This window comes from Hippoglossus hippoglossus, chromosome 17, assembly GCF_009819705.1.
Source record: "Hippoglossus hippoglossus isolate fHipHip1 chromosome 17, fHipHip1.pri, whole genome shotgun sequence".
In the NCBI taxonomy this organism is placed as follows: Eukaryota; Metazoa; Chordata; class Actinopteri; order Pleuronectiformes; family Pleuronectidae; genus Hippoglossus; species Hippoglossus hippoglossus.
Genome location: NC_047167.1, coordinates 2,624,435 through 2,643,913, shown reverse-complemented (window position 1 = coordinate 2,643,913; position 19,479 = coordinate 2,624,435). Strand labels below are relative to the sequence as shown.

The window sequence follows — 19,479 nt, the reverse complement described above, 5'->3', positions numbered from 1 at the left end:
TGCAATAATTAGCAGATTAACACTCACTCGAAACTCGACCAGCCGGCTACTACAAGATAACCTCAAAGAATTGAAAAAATAAGCTAATGTAATACATTCATGTGTAAGTCTAATTTTAATACAGTATATTTTACATTATATATGAAGTTTATGGTTAAGGCTATGTTGCATGATGCCACAATTGCTGTAAAAAATGGACAATACAGCTATAACTCTTCCCATTGTGAAAAAATGAAGCCAAAACATGTGCTGGTGATGTCAAAATTGTTCTTTGACATTAGTGAGTCCTCCTCAAACAGTTCTACATTATTCTATCCCTTTGTGCTGGATGGTGTGTGCAGAGCTTTTAATACTGTAATGTAGAGTGAGGTTGCATTCATCCTATCTGATTTATGTGCAATGCCAATTTTATACTCAATGTTTTCCTTTAAAGGAAACAGAAGTTGCTTTATTACTGCTCACATGTGTGGTTTATGCATGTCAGGTATTTTAGAGCTCTGTAAAACAATGACACTATCGTCAGACCCAAGTTCACAACTTTTCCCAAATAAAAGCTCCGTAATTCAGCAGGATATCAAGCATTGCAGCATTAATATCTAAGTTAGTCCGATATCAAACTAAATAATCAAAATGATCCTGCACCGATGTTTGCCACAGTTGCCTATTGCTGCTGTAGTTAATTTGACAAACACACATACTGCCACAGAGTGCCGGTTGCCTGTTTATTCAATTTGTATTGAAGGTATCGCAAGTCCAAATTGCAAGACAAGGGTGAAGCCAAGTAGATGAACAAAATACATGCAAGCAAGTCTAGGGCGAGGAAGGAAAGTGAATTTGTGCTTATGAATAAAATAATTTTGATTTGATTTGCTATGGAATCAAACCACATTGAGATCAAATGGCTGATGAAAAAAAAATCAATGGCTGATGATGTCAAGAAAGCAGACTGGCTGTGAAAAGCTCTATTCATTGTGTTAGTGGGAATGTTCTGTACATTGTTCACTGATAGTGACAGCTACTCATTATTAAATCAAACAGTCAGTTTCCAGCACAGAATAAAGCTAATGAACAGTTTTTTCTAATGAGTTCAATAAATATATAATTGAATTAAAAACATGGTTTGAATACGTCCTCGCGAACGGTGAACTTAACGAATCAATTTTCATAGGATGAATGTGAGTGAACGTCACGTTCACGTACATTTTTTAAATCCTCATCGTATCAGGCCATCATGAAATACCAGGAGCGGGCGAGTGTGCGTGTGCTCCCAGACAGCGCACACACACACAGGCCCCCATTCACTCACTCAGAGACACACACACAGTGAGATCAGAGCTCGTTCACGTGAAGCAGCCGGTAAGTCACTTACTTGCTTCTTAACAGTGACAACACCGAGTTTCTCTCGTCACAGTTGCTCAGAGATCAGCGCCGCAGCTTCTTGATCAGAGCAGAAGCTGCAGTTGGTTTGTACCGAGTTTCAGTTTCTCACTTTTTGTATTAATATTTCGCCAACTAAAATACGCGTCACATCCTATTACGTCTATGGCCCTTTTCCCTGCAGGTGGCTAATCTTGAGTTTCCGACCCCTGGCCTCGGTAAGCTAACCATGGATAAATCCCCAAAAAGAAAAGTCTCGGGAGAAGATAGAGTTTAATTCTGCGTGGACAGATTCATTTGCTTTCACTGCCAACGATGCTGGCTTACCTGTATGCTTGATATGTGGCGAGAAACTAGCAAACAACAAAAAATTTAATGTTGAAAGACATTTCCAGAACAAGCACACAGCATTTGCTGAAAAGTACCGATCAGGAGATGAGCGAAAAAGCATAGTTCTGCTTACACATGCCAATGTATTTTGTTCTCCTCTTCATAAGATAGCAATAAAATGTCAACAGTTTTTTTTTATTGTCATTCTATAATTCCATGAATGCAACAAACTATAGTTTTTATATATATAGTATAACTATACATAAAACTGTATAAGCTGTGTTATCAAATATTTTTGCGGCTCCAGACAAATTTTATTTTGGGGCAAAATGGCTCTTTTGATAGTAAAGGTTGCCTAGCCGAACGCAACGAATCCCTCACAGACTAGGCTGACCATCTCATCGCCCAGCTACAAGATCACAGCATCATGCCAGCTACAGGCCTGCCTCCTTCTCAGCTTCGCGAGCTAGCAAACTGCACTTCTCTCCAACAAGGGTCGCAGTTCCCACCCCGAGCACGATCCAACTACCCCAGCCGATTTCCCCGCCTTGCCTTTTCGTGGCCACCAAGGCCCCCGCAACAAAGATAAGTAACTGTGGTAGTGGGGCATGATCAGCGCCGGCTGCAGGAGGGAGGGGGTGGGGTTCTGGGATCGGTGCCAGGGAGAGAGTCTGATTGTGCACAGGTGTTCCAGGTCAACTAATGACTCTCTCCTCTTTATCAGCAGTAGCGTGCTGGGACGCGTGGCCCCCGGGAACCAGAAGGCAACGCCTGGAGAGCTTGCCCATTGATTATATATATGTATGTGAATAAACTAAGAATAAAGAAAAGCATTGAGGAAATCATACCTGTGGTCCCTTGTGTTCATGACGAGAAACCCATGGTAACAGAGAGGTTTGTTACACTGGCGCCCAACTGCTGACTCGTCATGGACCAAGAGCAGAACCAGCATCCGACACAGCCGGTGATGGCACTTGGACAGATGGTGGGGGAAGTCGCGGCCATGCAAATGGAGCAGGCGGACTTCAATAGACAGTTCCTGGGGATGCTCCGGACCCAGATGGAGCATCTCCTCATCCAGCCGATGGTAGCGCCGTCCCCCGCGGCCCACTCCCCGTTGGCAGGCATAACCCTCCACAAAATGTTGGAGGCGGACAACCCTGAGTCCTTCCTTGATATGTTTGCGGCTACGGCGGAGGCGTGTGGATGGCCGGCGGAGGAGTGGGCAGTGCGTCTTCTCCCCCTGCTGTCAGGGGAGGCACAGACGCTGCGCTGGGGCTGCCGTCGATGGCGAGAGGAGACTACCGGCATGTGAGGAGGGCGGTCCTGGACAGGCTGGGGTTGACGCCGTAGGACCATCGCCGGAGGTTCCGGGACGCCAGGCTGGGGATCCAGGACCATCCGTTCGTGTACGCCCAACAGCTGCGTGACGCAGTGACACAGTGGCTGCAGCCAGGGGGCTCCACCCCGGAGGACAAGATCCTGGGGAAGGTGGTGTTGGAACAGTTTATAGAGGGGCTCCTGGACCGGACATCAGCGTGGGTGCAGTACCATTGACCCGCGACGCTGGAAGCGGCCGTCACCCAGGCAGAGGACCACCTCGCAGTTCATCCTGGCGGCCAGGGCGGAGGCAGCCGTTCACCCCCACACCGAACCGGCCGACCCCAGCCCCTCACCGAAGGGCCCCTCTTCAACACCATAGCCCGGCGCAACCACCACCAGCTCCCCGCGAGTGCATGTGGGTATCGCTTTGTGTTAGTCCTGGTGGATTACGCAACGCGATATCCAGAGGCGGTGCCGCTCGGACCATCTCTGCAAAGAGTGTTGCGCAGGCACTGTTTCAGGTCATCTCCCGAGTCAGGATCCCAAAAGAGATCCTGACTGACCAAGGCACCTTGTTTATGTCACGAACACTAAGGGAACTGTATGGATTACTGGGAGCTAAATCTATTCGGACCAGCATGTACCACCCAAAGACTGATGGTCTGGGCGAGCGGCTGAATAAGACGTTAAAATCCATGATCCGTAAGTTCATTCACGAAGACTAGCGCAATTGGGCTAAATGGCTTGATCCTGTTGTTCGCAGTGCGGGAGGTGCGCCAGGCCTCCACAGGATTCTCTCCCTTTGAACTATTATTTGGCAGAAAACCACGGGGCATACTGGACCTACTTAGAGAAAACTGGGAGGAAGGTCCAAGCCCCAATAAGAATGAAATTCAGTACGTCCTGGACCTTAGAGCAAAACTCCACACACTTGGGCAGTTATCACGTGAGAATTTGCTCCAGGCCCTGGTACATCAACAGCGCCTGTACAACAGAGGAGCCAGGCTGAGACAATTCACACCGGGAGAAAAAGTACTTGTATTGCTCCCCTCTTCTAGCTCTAAATTACTCACCAAGTGACAAGGGCCCTTCGTGGTCACACGGCGGGTGGGGGACGTCGATTATGAGGTTGTGCGACAGGGGTGGAGCCACACAAATATACCTCCTAAAAACATGGAGAGAGGCAGAGCCTGTGTCGCTGGTGAGCGAAAGAGATGAGTTGGGTCCTGAGGTACCAAATTCCGTCAATCCGACCTCGCTCCCTTGCGATGACCATCTCTCCCTGGCCCAAAGAGCAGAGATCGCCATGTTGCAGCAGCATTTGCTGACGTGTTTTCCCCCTTGCCAGGACGCACAAAACTCATACAACATCACTCTCACGACCCTATCAGCTTCCTGAACATAAAAATAAAGTTGTTCAGAAAGAATTGGCAGCTATACTCGAGATGGGAATAGAAGAGTCCAACAGCGCCTGGTGCAGCCCCATGCTTCTTGTGGCCAAGAAGGATGGGTCTATACGCTTCTGTGTGGACTACCGCAAGGTGAACGATGGTTCACCTTGCGGTAGTCTCACGGTCTGACGCATATCCAATCCATAGGCCAGGGACGCAGATGGCTGTGGCCGACTTCAGAGGGGGGAGGGGGGGGTTCCCCGGCCTAAGTCGGGCGGTGGAGGTATGTGGTAGTGGGGCGTGATCAGCGTCGGCTGCAGGAGGGAGGGAGTAGGGATGGGGTTCTGGGATCGGTGCCAGAGAGAGACTCTGATTGTGCACAGGTGTTCCAGGTCAACTAATAACTCTCTCCTCTTTATCAGCAGTAGCACGCTGGAACGGGTTAGAAGGCAACGCCTGGAGAGCTTGCCCATGTGTGTGTGTATATATATATATATATATATATATATACACACATATATTGTGACGACCCCTTCCACCCTTGCCTGGACACTAGGTGTCCCTGTTCTCTTTCCCCTGAGCTGTAGGTGGAGGTGACGTCAGTGTGAATCAGTGCACACCTCGGCCAGGTGTGCTGGGCCCTTTTAAGAAGCCTTGCCACATTCATCTCAAGGTCTTGCGCTCTTGGCGGGACGAGGTTGGATCTCCCGGACTCAAGCATCCTGTTCTGTTTTTGTTCGTGGACACACGTTGTGTTGTTGAGTATAATTTAATTTGTTAATAAAAACCTGAAAGAGCAACAGTCCACTCGTGTCATCTCCCTCCTTGTCACAATCCTTGAGCCGGGCTGTGACAATATATATATATATATGTGAATAGACTAAGAATAAAGAAAAGCATTGAGGAAATCATACCTGTGGTCCCTTGTGTTCATGACAAGAAACCCACGGTAACAGAGGTTTGTTACAGTAACATATCTACCCAATCTTGCGCTCCTGCACCCTCTTCAGCTCCAGTTAACATCCTGACAACCACCTTGCAGTCCCTGGCCGCCACCTTGCAGAACATTGATACCCGGCTGGAGACTGTTGAAAATGCCGCAAACTTCGCTTCATGCTCAGCGAACATCAGCGCCCCACAAGTCTCCTTAGTGCAACTAGCCACGCACACATCCACTCTGCCCAGCGAAACCATCCAACACACTTTGGCCTCAGCCTTCCCGGCACCGGCTGTAGGTAAGCCATACATACCTGAGTCAGCAAATATTTCCGTACGTCTCAGATCAAAAATATTACAATGAAAAAACATCAACCTAGTCAGCCTCATTCTGCCATCCCCGGAGTGCGATAAAACCATTGCCATGGGGGGAAAACATCACTGCCGTGCTCAGAACCACGGATCCGCGTTTAAACAGAGACTTATCAATCGGACAATTCCTCATTGCCTTTAGCATCTACCGCGATACAATCTGCTCAAGAACTAGACGCTTACCTGATGTTAATCGGTGACTTAAATTTAAGATATGGAAGAAACATATTTCACCATTACCACAAAGCTTTCTCAAGCAAAGCCGCGCTGTATATAACACAATGCAATACATGTCTTAACTGGTCCGAATTAGACACAGAACTACTCATTATGGTCTCTAGAGGCGCTCAAGCGATTTCATGTAATTCCTGCGGCAATGCGGGTCACACATACCTCTTCTGTTGTTCAGTGCCATTCCAAAACAAGATCCCCTTTCCATCCTCTTCTCAGCACACCGACAGTCTAGGCCACCAGGTGCATCAATTCAACAAACCACCAATTTGCCATCAATTCAACATGAGTTTGTGTATATACCCCAACTGCCCATTTCTCCACATTTGCAGCATCTGCCAAGACGCTCATCCCAGGTCCGTCTGTCCCACATGCCCGAACCCATTCCAGAACCAACCTCAGGCACAGAAACGTTGTGGTTCAAAGCTCTTCTGAACACTCATCCCTCCACACCAATAAACGTCCAATATCTAACAGCAGAATTGTCTTCCCACCCCGACTCTGTATTCGTAAACTATTTAATCACAGGACTTTCTCAGGGCTTCCGAGTGGGGGTCCTCTCCTCTTCCACAGTTACATACGTGGCAAAAAATCTCCAGTCCGCCGTAAATGAACCAGAAAATAAATAGGAAGAGATCATAGAAAATATTCAGGAAGAGATCAATTTTTGATCTCTCAGCTCCCCGCTCCGGCCCCATCGCAAGCGTAAATAGTCTCATTCCACCAGAGCCCTTTTCTCTCAATTACGCCACGGTCGACAATGCAATAAAATTAATAAAGCTTGCAGGTCAAGGAGGCTGGCTTTCCAAAGCAGACATTACCGACGCTTTCAAAATCATCCCCATACATCCCTCGCAGTGGAATCTGCTTGGCATCCGATGGAAATCCAAATTTTACTTTGCGGTACACATAACTTTTGGTTGTAGGAGTAGCCCGAGCATTTTTAACCAACTGTCCGAGGTGTATGGATTCTGCTTAACAGAGTCAGCGTTCCAACTGTTCTCCATCTACTGGATGATTTCCTTCTCATAGATCCTCCTCAAGACAGCTCAGGCGCGTCCCTCTCCAAACTTAAATGCTTCTTTCAATCCCTCTGCGTTCCTCTGTCAGATGAAAAAACAATAGGCCCCGATACACGTCTGGAATTCCTTGGCATCACGCTAAATACCATCGAAATGAAAGCGTCACTCCCATTAGAAAAATTACAGCGCATTCGCGACATCGCAAAAACATAGCGCGCTGTCAAAAACAGCACCAAGCTGCAGCTGCGCTCCCTCCTCGGTCACCTCAACTTCGCAATGCGCGTCATTCCTCAAGGACGCTCCTTTATCTCCTGTCTTTTAGACACGGCATCCTCCGTGCCAAATTTACACGACAAAATATCGCTCGATGAAGGGTGCCGATCCGACCTGTGTTTCTGGTCTCATCTGCTCGATCACTGGAATGGCATCACTTTCTTCTACGAAGACCTGGTTCATTCCTCTGATTCCTTGCAGTTCTTCACGGATGCTGCCCAATCCGTGGGTTTTGGGGATTTCTTTCAAGGACAGTGGTTCGCAAGCCACTGGCCTCCCTCCTTCCCAAGACACAACTTGTCGTCCGCTCTATTTGAAATTTACCCCATTGCCGTAGCATGTCATATCTGGGGACAGCATTGGGAACGCAAACGCATCTCTGTCCTTTGCGACAACAAAACAGTAGTTAATATAATCAACAAAGGGCGTTCCTCTTGTAAGATCATCATGTCGTTTGTGATGGCCGCACCATCACAAACACTGAAACTCATTAACATGGTGGTAACCTTTCTTAATTTGCTTAGTTTGTTCCTCTTTGCACACACACCCACATCACAGATAAATAACTGGACACAGATTTTGGTTTCATACAACATACTTAATTTATTTATATCTTTCTTTTCTCTGATAATTAATCAAGTTTTCTTTGAGTTACCAGTTCCTGGGGGTTGCTGCTGGAGTCATCTGGCCATTCATCAAAAGGAGGCCCAGCTGCAGCAGACAACCTTAAATGGCTTTGAGCATTAATTGGACTGCACCATGTCACTTGTAATCATGGGGAGGGATATTGTTTCCTTATTTAGGTTTTTAGTTGTTAATGTCTTTGACTACTTATGTTTAATTATTGTTCCTAAGTTAATATTATACGGCCTTATACCGGGGTGTTAAGTTGTGGCTGTAGTTTGTTTTCAATATTATTATGTCTAATTCTACCCCCCTTTTGTGTTTTGAGTGGCTTGATCCGCCACAATATATGTTCCCCTGTAAGTTGAAAGGCAGTTTTTTGGTGGTGATGTTAACTTGGCCTCACTGGGTACCGGAAGCTAGTTTGGTTGGTTGACCTTTTGCTGGCCCAGATTGGTGAAGTTTGACCCTTAGCATTTTTGTTAATGAAAACCAAATTAAAATACTAAAGAAAGCTATCTGTGGCTCTCTGGTCTTCCTGCTCGGTCCCTGACACCGTTCATGAGAAGTATCACGTGGTCTGCCATCACACAACTTCATAATCACAGCACGTCTACCTTCTTGCTCTCTATTAAACAATGAACCCCTGTCTAAATACCTAGAATCAGCCAGGGTCTACATTAGGAAAGAACTAGCAACGTCTACCCTAAAAATGTAAGATTTTGCCTGGAGCACTTTTGCTTTGTTCTGTATCTCCGTTCATGTACCGCCTAAACCTGTTCACATAAACATAATTTGTGCATTCATCTGTTATTGTATGGACGTCCGGCACTTTAAACCAACTTACATTCGAGGACTAGTAGCAGGAATATAGTTCAACGCCAGATGTCACAACCCTTCTTTCCCCAGTTTATTTTCAAATCTGGCTGTTAAACTACTACTTAAAGGCATCTCAAAAGTTTATCCTCCCCTTCCAGACCGTAGACAGCCCATCACACTCTGTGTTCTGCACAGGATGCTGTCAGTGCTTAGAAACGGCATGTTTTCCCCTTACGCAGATTCTCTACTCGATGCTGTATGTCTATTAGCTTTTTACGGATTTTTAAGAATTGGGGAGTTTATCACATTTAATCCCGATGTTGACATTTTTTTCTCCGACCTAAATTTTCACTCTGCTCACTACATTCTCCAGCTTAAACATTCTAAATGCAACGGTGTTTGTTCAATCATAGTGGCTAGCATCGATTCACTTTTCTGCCCATTAGTCCATGATTAATTTTCTAAAAATCAGACCTTCTACTAGCCCCCGTTGTCCCCTATTCCTCATTCCTGGGAAACTTCCTTTATCCAGAACCTGGTTCAATCATCATCTTAAACAAATCCTCATTAAAAGCAACCTATCGCCCGAGCCCCATTCAGCTCATTCTTTCAGGATAGGAGCTGCTACTTCTGCAGCCAACCAAGCTATTTCCTCTTCTTCACTACAAGGAAGATGGTCTTCTTCTGCTTTAACCTCCTATATCCACCTTTCGAATCAAAGATCTCTAAAACCCTGATGTCGGTAAGTCATGCATATAACTGGTGGTGGTTTTGTATTATCTGTTCAGTCTTCTGAGTCGTGCTAGCTATACAGGTAACTTCTCGTTTAAACACACACCTGGGCGCCCTCCTCACTCATTGCATACTCGGTCTTGGTGACCTTGCATGGTCTGAAGGACCCCATACGTGCTTCGCGACATGTGTGTTGCACACTGTACTTTACTTTCGGTCCAGCGGACCTTCATTTTTGTTTATCATGCGACTTGGTTGCTGTACCATTTTTAATTTCTGTTGGCCTTTTATTTGGTCTTGGAACTTAATTTCAGTTTGGTCAAATGACCTTTTATTTAAGTTCGGTCCTTGCAGACCTTTTATTAAGTTCTACATTTAGATCCTGCATTCACCACAGCATTCTACTTTCGGTCCAGCGGACCTTTATTTTTGGTGTCAAGCGACTTAATTTCTGTTGTTAATGCTGTACCGATTTATAATTCTGTTGGCATTTTTTATATTTGGTCTTGGACCTTAACTTTATTTATGTCTTGCTAACCTTTTGTTATGTTCTACATTTTAGATCCCATATCACTCCTGCACATATGTTTCATTTGTGCATTTGTCAAAATAAACATTGTTAAATTGTGAATCAAGTCTCTCCTGATTGAACTACTCAAGTTACCTCCTCTGCAAGGACTGTTTTCCTGGTCCCTGTCACTCCCTCCTTTCCTATTAAATTTTTTGGTTTCTCGGCCCCTGTCATCCCTCTAACTGCTTTAATGTGCGCACATGTCAGTCGCATTACAAATTGAGACCCAGCGTCTTACACAAACTTGACGTCCCTTCTCCACATTTTATTTTCATTTCCAGCTTTTGTGCTACTTGAATATTATGCTCTATTCAAAATGTTCCCCAAGCTTTTATTTGTTGTTAGAATGTATGACACGTCAGCCTACATGCATAATTTCCTGTAGGAATAAACATGATTGGCATGGCTATTTTTAGAAGGAGAGGAGGCCCCAGGTAGATAGATTTAAATCTACCTTCCACAAAAACAATGCGTGACATCTCCCCTTTAGGGTGGCAGCACCGTGGAAATATGACAGCCTTCCTCTCAGCACTCTGGTTTTACTTTCATCCTTATAAAATGTAGTCAGATGCATTAGGGGATGATGGATGGAATGTTCCACAGACCTGATAGTCACCCTTTTCTCTCCTTACATCTGTCATTCCAAATTCAGCATTTTAGTTGTCTGATAACAGCAGTGATGCAGTATCACTCAATATGCTGGGACAGTGCTGCTGTAAATATGTAAAATATACATAAGCACTATGTAAAAAACATTTACTGTCAGAATCCTTCATCGGGATCATAGGGCTGATCCATGTTGAAGACTCAAATCATCAGTCAGGGACCACTCAGTAACGGACACCCAATATTGTCTCCTGGATTTGTTTGACATCCAATGTTGCATATCTATGATTCGTCATTAGCGTTTAATATATAACTTAAATGTTCTTTTCTGTTGGAGATAGTCCTGCTTAATCATATTTTAAAATCAGTCAGCTTAATAACACGTTCCTTGATAGTCTATATTGAAAGGGAGCTGCAGATTATTGACAATCAGGTCATAAGTGGACCTGTGATATTGTGTGTTCACATGATGCTTTTCTGCAACTATTAAGATCAATGTTCACAAAAGGACTGGACACATAACACAGGAGGGTTTGGTCGTTTGACAATATGCAGGTAAATGGTGGAGTAGGAGACCTATGCTAGTGAACGGTTGAGCAAAGGGAATCTTCAGACAGGTAGGCTATAGGTCAGAGTTGGTGTGGCCCGAGCAGGGTCTCCCAAAGCGGGTCCTGGAAGGTGAGAGCCAAAGCTTGGCAGGTTTCGGAAGCAGCACCAGGAGCTTGTGAGTGCAGGAACGGCAGGAGAGATGGAAGACAATCCTGGACACAGCTGGGCGGCACAGGTGAGAGTTGCAGGTCTGAGGCACACAAGTAAGTCGGTTGAGGCAAAATCCAATAACTAACAAAAAACAACGAAAAGCAAGGCAGGAGTTTGGCAGAGATGTTTTCTCTCTGTGGGTTCAACAACGAGCTGGCAAGAGACAGTTGGCAATCAGAGATGAAGAGAAGCAGTGGATTAAGTGGGAGAATGGAAAGTAGGTTCAGCCTCGCCCAGCTCGAGACACAAGGTGCTTCCAACTGCACAGCGCTGACATAAAGTGATGCATGCTGGTCCTAACACAATGCATGCTGGTTAGAAATTTTGTCTGACTTTAACCCATCGCCATCTGCAGTCAGACCACACAGTTGCTCTCCTCCAGCTGCAGCACCTTGGGTCAGCCTCCGTGACGACATCACTTTGCTCAGATTAGCTAAATTATTAGCTAAATTATTATTATTAATTTTTCCATTCAGTGCCTTCAGTTATTTAAATAGTAAAAACACTTGCATCCATCTGATTGCCCATGGGCATGATTGTCTTAATGTGAGCTGTGGTCAGATGCGTTGTTCGGCACATTGCTATCATCAGTGCTGTAGTGGTAAAAAACAAGAATGTTTTACTCACTCTTATTATTTTGCATCTTGCTATAGTTGCTAGTTACTTTATAAGTTTAGAATTCTGCACACAAAAAATATTAAGACACTGTGTATGTTATTATTAAGTGTAATAATAACATACACAGTGCATTCTTTGTGAAAATGGCCAAGTTTATGTCCAGACAGCATCATATGAAATTAAGTTTAAATTGTGATTGCTAGCCTAAATAAATGTGGCTAAGAAAAATGTCTTACAAATCAAGCCTTCACACAGGCATGTTGTTAATCTTACTAACTGCTAAAACAAGAAACTACCATTTGCTAGATGTTTGAAAAAGTGACAGATCTTCATCCCTGTTGCTGTGCGTTTAAATGCCTCTGCACTAAATCTTTAATGACATCACTGGCACTAAAAACACCGTCCTATGCATTGATCATTGCAGTATTCTCTGAACCTCCAGGGGACACACACGCCCACACACCGAACTAGCCACCTGTGTTTACCTGACCGTTCACCTGTGCCGCGTTCAATTAAACCTTGGAGGTCGGAATTTTCAACCCTAGAATCGTAAGTTGCAACCTTTAGTCAGAATTTCAACTCAAAGGTTCGGAGGCACCTCGCCACCCCTCATATCAACTGTCGTGACTCTCTTGACTTTAACTCTTAGATGAGTTAGACTCTTTGTTTATAGACTTTTCCTGTGTTTCCTTGTGTTCATATGTTAATTTATGAGTTCTGTGTTTCCTGCTTTATTTTGAAGTTTTGGCCCTCTTGTGTTTCTAACTTGACTTCCTGTCTTTGTCCTGTTTCCCCCCTGTGATTGTCTGTACCTGTTCCTCATGTGTTTCACCTGTGTCCAATTATCCCTGCCTCCCGTGTGTCTTCGTGCTTCCCTTTGTCGTTGTCAGTCCGTCGTCTTATGTTATTACCTTTCACGTCATTCACCTTCAGATCCTTCACTTGTGAGTTGCTCTAGTTCCCTAGTGTTTTCCATGTTTTTTTCAGTTTAGCCTCTGAGTCATTTTCTAGTTTCCAGTGTTTCTTCTTTTTGTGGATTTTTGTTTGAACCTTAGCCTTAATTAAAGGTCACTTTTTGTTATCTGGCTTGCTTCTACATTTTTGGGTCCTCCCGCATATGCACTGCAAAATAGCCATCAGCCTCAACCAATTTCCTCTTCGGCCTGCTAACAGGCAGCCACCTCAAGTCCTGGCAACGGGGGTCCCGGCAGGCGCCACCCTAGTTCCTCCTCCATGCTCGAGGGTGTGGCTGACGCCCCTTCCAGTCTCCCCTGTGCAGCTGCTCCAGGGCCCTGTGCCTCAGCATCAGCTGCCGTCATCTAAGCTCTGAGGTGTAATGGAACTCGGCATACCATCATGTCACAAACCAACATGACTATACACACAGCCCTCTGTTGCCCTAGGTTACAGCTCATCTGTGTTTGGCTGTTAAAAGGGAAAAGTCCACCTTATGTCTGTGTCCTGTTATAATAATATAACACTCAGTAAACAATGGTGTTGAATTTGACTCAAACTTTTAAAAATCAGACAATAATAAGTGAGTAAACCACCATATAAAAGTGCGTGAAAACTCTTGACCAACAAAAATATATATCGCTTTTCATACAACTTTAGCAATATTTATCTTCTAATATACATTTAATGAAAGATATGAGTGAACAGGACTCTGGACTGAGTTGCCCATATACAACTATGTACAATGCATGGAGTTTACAGGCTAGACGTTTTAAGTAACTTGGAATTGGCAGGTAATTTCCAAATAATTTCAAATCACACATTTGAATTAAATAAACAGCATAAATGTAACATTAAATGTCCTGTTTCAAAGAATAGTCAAGTGTGTATTTGAAAACATCCATCACTCTCCTTAAGCTAGATATCAGAGAATCCTCAAACTGGGGGACTTCATTGATCACAGTTGGGTATTCAATTAAAATATCAATGATATGTCATAAGTGACGAATGAAATGTTGAGAAGAATCAATTGTGAGACCATTTTATTCAGACCCCTGTATTAAGAGCCAACATTTGAACTATTGAGTGCAAATGATGAATGACAAATCTGCAGGTTGTGATTCTTGAGGCAGTGTGAGAACAGCCGGTCATCAAGAAACGCACACATCTTATTGGTCAGCACAGAGCCACAACACTATTCTCTGACTGAAATGTATTGTGGTTTTCACAAAGCCGCAATAGAAGAATGGAATACGCAGGGGTCCTAATGATAACAGGAGGATGGACTAAGAGTAACAGCACAGAATGAACACCTCATATATGGTGCACGAGCTAGAGACCACTTTAAGGCCCCATAAATTCCCCTTACACACTGTGCAAAATATATAATAGTAATGGCACACAAGTTGCAAGTGAAAACTTCAGAGTTACAAACTTTAGTCACAGGAGCTATTAAATGAGAGAACAGGCAACAGACACTACCTTTCTAATTAGGAATATGTTGTTGGTGTAGGCTGGGGGCTTTGCTGCTGGTGCCTGACTGGAGATAATTGCGAGGGGAACTTGGGCTCTGGAGTTCTTCCCAAAACTTAAGAAAATGTAGGAGTAAGCAGGCACCAAGGGAGTTGTGAGGGCTGTAACAAGGTGAATGTTGGAACACACAAGATATGTTATGTATTTCTCTGCATGCAGGAAATATATTGGTCTTACAAATGTACATTCAAGTACAAGTCCAGATTTTGTCAGTTGAGTTTGAGGACTGTGTGCGGCTGATACTAACAACATGCTAATATTATTAAGTCACTCTTAGAAACTGGGAATAAGAAGATAATACATTCAAATCACATGACATTCATACATGTACAAAGTGGACCCAGAGGCAAAGATGTGGAGTATTTTCAGTTGCTGAGTATTAGGTTTCATGTTGATCGGACCTATATTTCGGGAGTTTGACCCTTCGTTGTGGCAGCTGTAAAGAATTCTTTTATACGTGAAATCCTCTTCATGCCTTTTCTTTATAAATATGTGAGGCTGTCAGGTCTACCCATGTGCTTGTGGAAGGATTGAGAGAATTAAGGAATTATTTTTTCATATACATGTATACTTTTGTGAAACCATCGATTTTTTGGCGTATCTATTTTCAGATACCACATCCACATACTTTGTTCGTCTCCTCTGGTGGACATGGGTTTCGGTCATCGCTGATAAATGATTTAAATGGTTCATTGCAGAGTAGCTGTTTCGCAGATGTGCGTGTCTCCAGGTGTGTGTCGATGACCAACTGGGCCCAGTGAGATACATCCTGCAGCAGTGTAGGGTCACACACCAGGCAGCTGTTTCAGCCAGCTGACAGCTGTGTGAGACATCTGTCCCTCAAGCCCTGACACCACCTAAAACACATTAGTAACACAATTAACTCTGATAACATGTTGTAATATGAAACCTTAAAGTACTAATTACCGGCGTTTTAGCATGTTCATGCGCTGTATGCTCCAAAAATGTTTTCACATCACACTTCCTGGGCTCCTTCATGAAGCATTTTTCCTCCTCATATCTGGTCCCTGTCCTTTACATAAATCCCTACACTTTATTTAAAATATGCGGTTTGTGAATATGGGCTCTACAAGTAAAATTTGATTAATTGACTTGATGGCCACCTTTGTCTGTTGTAATAGCCCATTACCGTGGCAACTTGGGTCTGTTGCAGCATGATTTCTGAAAGCCACACCAAGAAAGAGAGAAAACTGATTTGTAAATGGCCACAGCAGCTGGGAGAGCACCCTCACCTGCACCATGGAGGGTCAATCAGCACAGGTGAGAGCTGTTAGCTGATTGGTCCTCACGCTTAAAAGGCAGCGTCTGAGATGACTCTGGAACTCCGAACCAGAGGACTCAGAGACACTAGGCTGCAAAGCTAGTTGCTTTATGTTTGATTTAAGTTTATGTTTGTTGATTTAATAAACATGTTGAAAAGTGAATGGTTTGTCTCTGGTTGTTGTGGTGAGAGCCCCGTGGCAAGGTCCACTGCCACACTAAACTTATGTAGTTCTTGTCAATAAAATGTCTTCTTACCTGCATGGATGTCCTGAGGTAAAAGAACCGCAAGGAGCCAGTAACTGTAGTCAGTCTTTACATAGTTCAATGTGTGTAAATAAAGACTGGGCAACTAAGACTAAGAAGTCCTTCATTAGTCCTGCAATGGGGAAATTTGCAATGTTGCAGCAGCATGCAGTACTTGTTGGTGAAGGAATATAAAGAAATAGAAATATAGAAAAACGATAAATATAATTAAACCCGTATATACACAGTGTAAAGACTTCCTCAGACCAATGCGTACGCACAAATGATGCAATCTGGGGGAGGAACTCGTCTGTCTGTGTCCCTCTTCACACACAAACTGATAATCACATTGTGGCTCTCACCACAAGAACCAGAGACGAACCATTCTGCTTTTAACATGTTTATTGAATCCAAACTTAATCTCCCTGAGCTTTCCAGCTCAGTGTCTCTCTGTCGGGGAGTCTCCAGTGTCCGAGTCCCACCGTGAGGCAGCGCAGATGCTGCCTTTTAAGCACGAGGACCAATCAGCTCTCACCTGCGCTGATTGATCCTCTGGTGCAGGTGAGGGGGCTCTCCCAGCCCCCTCACCTCCACACACATATATTAAGTTATTAAATCGATAATGTAGGATCATGACTCCGGATTGTTCCGCTCTCTTTAACCCTGATGTCCTGACTGTGCGCGTCATGTTACATCTTGTGTTGTGTCACAGGTTTAAACTTGTCTCAAACTCTAGAGCGACTCAAACAAACACAAAGTAAACATCAGCACTGTACGTGTCCTAACAACTTGTGATCAATGATGGTGTTTATTGTTAAAGTGTAAAGTGAGCGCAGGTCAGAGGATTGAGGAGGAAGCAGACTCCGACAGAGACTGACACATGGCGACTGGACCTTTTAATGTGCGTCTGTGCTGACCCTGGAGCAGCGGTGGTTATAATTATTCAGTGGAGTCCACGTCCACTTCGCGATGCATCTAAGAGAAATGTTCACCTCAGTTATTGCAGCCCAGGTTTTATTTGTTTTTAAACAGTCACTCCGGAGGGCACGCTACAGAAAAGTGTATTTTGTGTCTTCCACCTCTGACAACTTCAATTTCTGCTGTTGTGAGATTCTTGTGTTTGTTTACCTTTTGGGGCCGTCTCTCATAACTTCAACTGTTCAGCACACCGCTCTCGTCATGATGTCCTTATATGGAGATAGAGGCGTGGCAGTATGCTAATTGCAGAGAGCAGAAACGCGCCTGTGGATTTAGAATGATTCTGATTCACAAACATACACATTGGGGGTGAAAACAAAATCGGCGGTTGCGTCGGTGTCATGAATCCGGCGGCGATTTTGCGCACGCACTTATTTTCTGCGCACATGTTAGTAAATGAGGCCCACTGGGAGCAGAGCTGGTTGTCCAGTCTTACTGCTGCAGGAAGGAATGACCTGCGATACCTCTCCTTCAGAGACACAGGGTGAATCGGTCTTGTGCTGCAGAGGGTGGGACTGGTTGTGGTGAGGTACAGTAATCAAAATGTTGCAATATTTTGCCATCTCATCTGTAATGCATTTTATTATTATTCAGTAATCAGGAGGAGGATGTAAGAATTATGAGTTTTAATGCTAGGTTTAGTCAACCATACATCCCACCGGCCCTCATTAAAGCTACGCCCCCAAAACACATAATCGGACACGACCTGATGACTGCTAGAAGCCGACCCCTCTTGCCAACTTCAGGCCATTGTCTCTGCTTCAGTGGCATATGACTCCCCAGTAGACACGTGAGAGGATGGGCAGGCAGGTTGGTCAGAGACAGGAACACAGACCGATCATATCATTCTCCTTCGAGGGCCACAGACACCATGTTTTTTTATTTTAGACAACTTTATTAAGTGATGGCTATCGGTACGTGAAGAATCGGAAACATAACCCTACCTTTAACCGAAGAGATGTGACTACTCCTGGTCCTGGTCATCCCTGGGCTTTTATTAAATATCCAGGTTTTTTTATCTGCCTATTCAATGTTAAGAAGTGTCTTCTCTGAATTGCATTGTGGCCCATGTGTCTAGATATGTATTAGATCATCTCAGAAGAGAGAGATGCACGACTGTAGGAATCTTAGTAAAACATATTGGAGTAATTAGTGCGGATTACCAGTTTAGTATACAGTTTGAAAAAGACCACCTTAAAGACAAGAAGTACTTTAATAAGATATCACTTATGTACAATTTGAACTTTAAAAAGGTCAAAATATTATGTTTTCTCATTCCATTTTCAAGTTTTTAACATTAAAACACCTTTGATCACATGTCTCTAAACATCTAGCAAAAAATTATTTATTTGGAGATGCCTATGAAACATTCCTTTAAATTGACACCAAGGTAGAGTAGGAACATAATCAACTTGTTAATGAGCTGTAATTTGTAACAGAACACTATGTAACACATCTGTGAGTAAACACTTTATTAGGGTGGATCTACAACTATAAAATTAGGGTAATGTATTCTAACAAATATTTGAATAATATAGGTGTTGCAACAGTGACATTACTATAACTGCCTTTACTAACGACTGGAAAGGTTTCACAAAGCATTGTTCTCTTTCACATTGTACTTTACCATGAGACTATTATAATAACCCAACCTAAAATTCCATTGTAAGCATCACTCAGCTAAATCCACAGGAGCGATTCAAATCAAATCTATTTTTTTGCATGAACTATCAGTCAGAGGAGAAGACACAGGCGTTTGAATGGTATTGAAGGTAATTAAAGGTCAGGACAGGTGCATAAATAACTCAAAGGATAGGTAAGCATTTGCAAATGACATCTCATGTTGTACCACCACACCTTCAGTCACAGTGCTGCTCACTCTCTGAAGCCATGATGCAGTGCTTAATTCCTGTCTCAGCCTCCTCCTTTCAAACTAATTGAAGACAACAAAAAAGAAAGGGCATTGAGAAGGAAAACTTAATGATCTGTAAATTACAATATACAACTTTGGCAGCTCTCTTTGACTAGTTTGCCCATAGGTGCTCTGGTCCTGGCGATCTCTGCAGCTCTGCCTCTGGAAGTGTTCCCTATAACTATGCTTATTAACAATAACATTAATATGAAACACAGAAATGCATTTGTACCCGAGATTGCGGAGCAGTGGCATACATTTCCTTTGTGTCTTTTGAAACCAGGAATATGATATGAAAGGGTTGAAACCACTGGTGACAAATTATCATGACAAGGGCTGTGGATCTCTACGGATTAGTATGGTACTCCTGATTCAAGACAAGCCTCAGTCCCATTAGCAGGGTGCAAGCCTTTGCACATATACACACACAGCAAAAAAAAAATAAGGGAACACTTAAATCTCAATCAGATCTTGATGAACAAATTATTCAAGTTGAAAATCTTTACCGATGTACATTGTATAATTTGTTGAGAACAAAATTACGTAAAAATGGTCAGTGGAAACCAACATATTCTACCCATCAAAGGCTGG

General features: G+C 43.8%; 1 long non-coding RNA gene across 1 annotated transcript; it reads right to left on the bottom strand.

Moving 5' to 3' along the window:
* Positions 1 to 1,298: 1,298 nt before the first annotated feature.
* LOC117777934 lies at positions 1,299 to 15,535 on the bottom strand. Its single transcript, XR_004616701.1, has 3 exons — positions 15,525 to 15,535; positions 12,460 to 12,469; positions 1,299 to 1,832 (listed from the first exon to the last, which is right to left on the bottom strand). It is a non-coding gene; the product is annotated as an uncharacterized LOC117777934 (long non-coding RNA).
* Between the last annotated feature and the right edge of the window lie 3,944 nt (positions 15,536 to 19,479).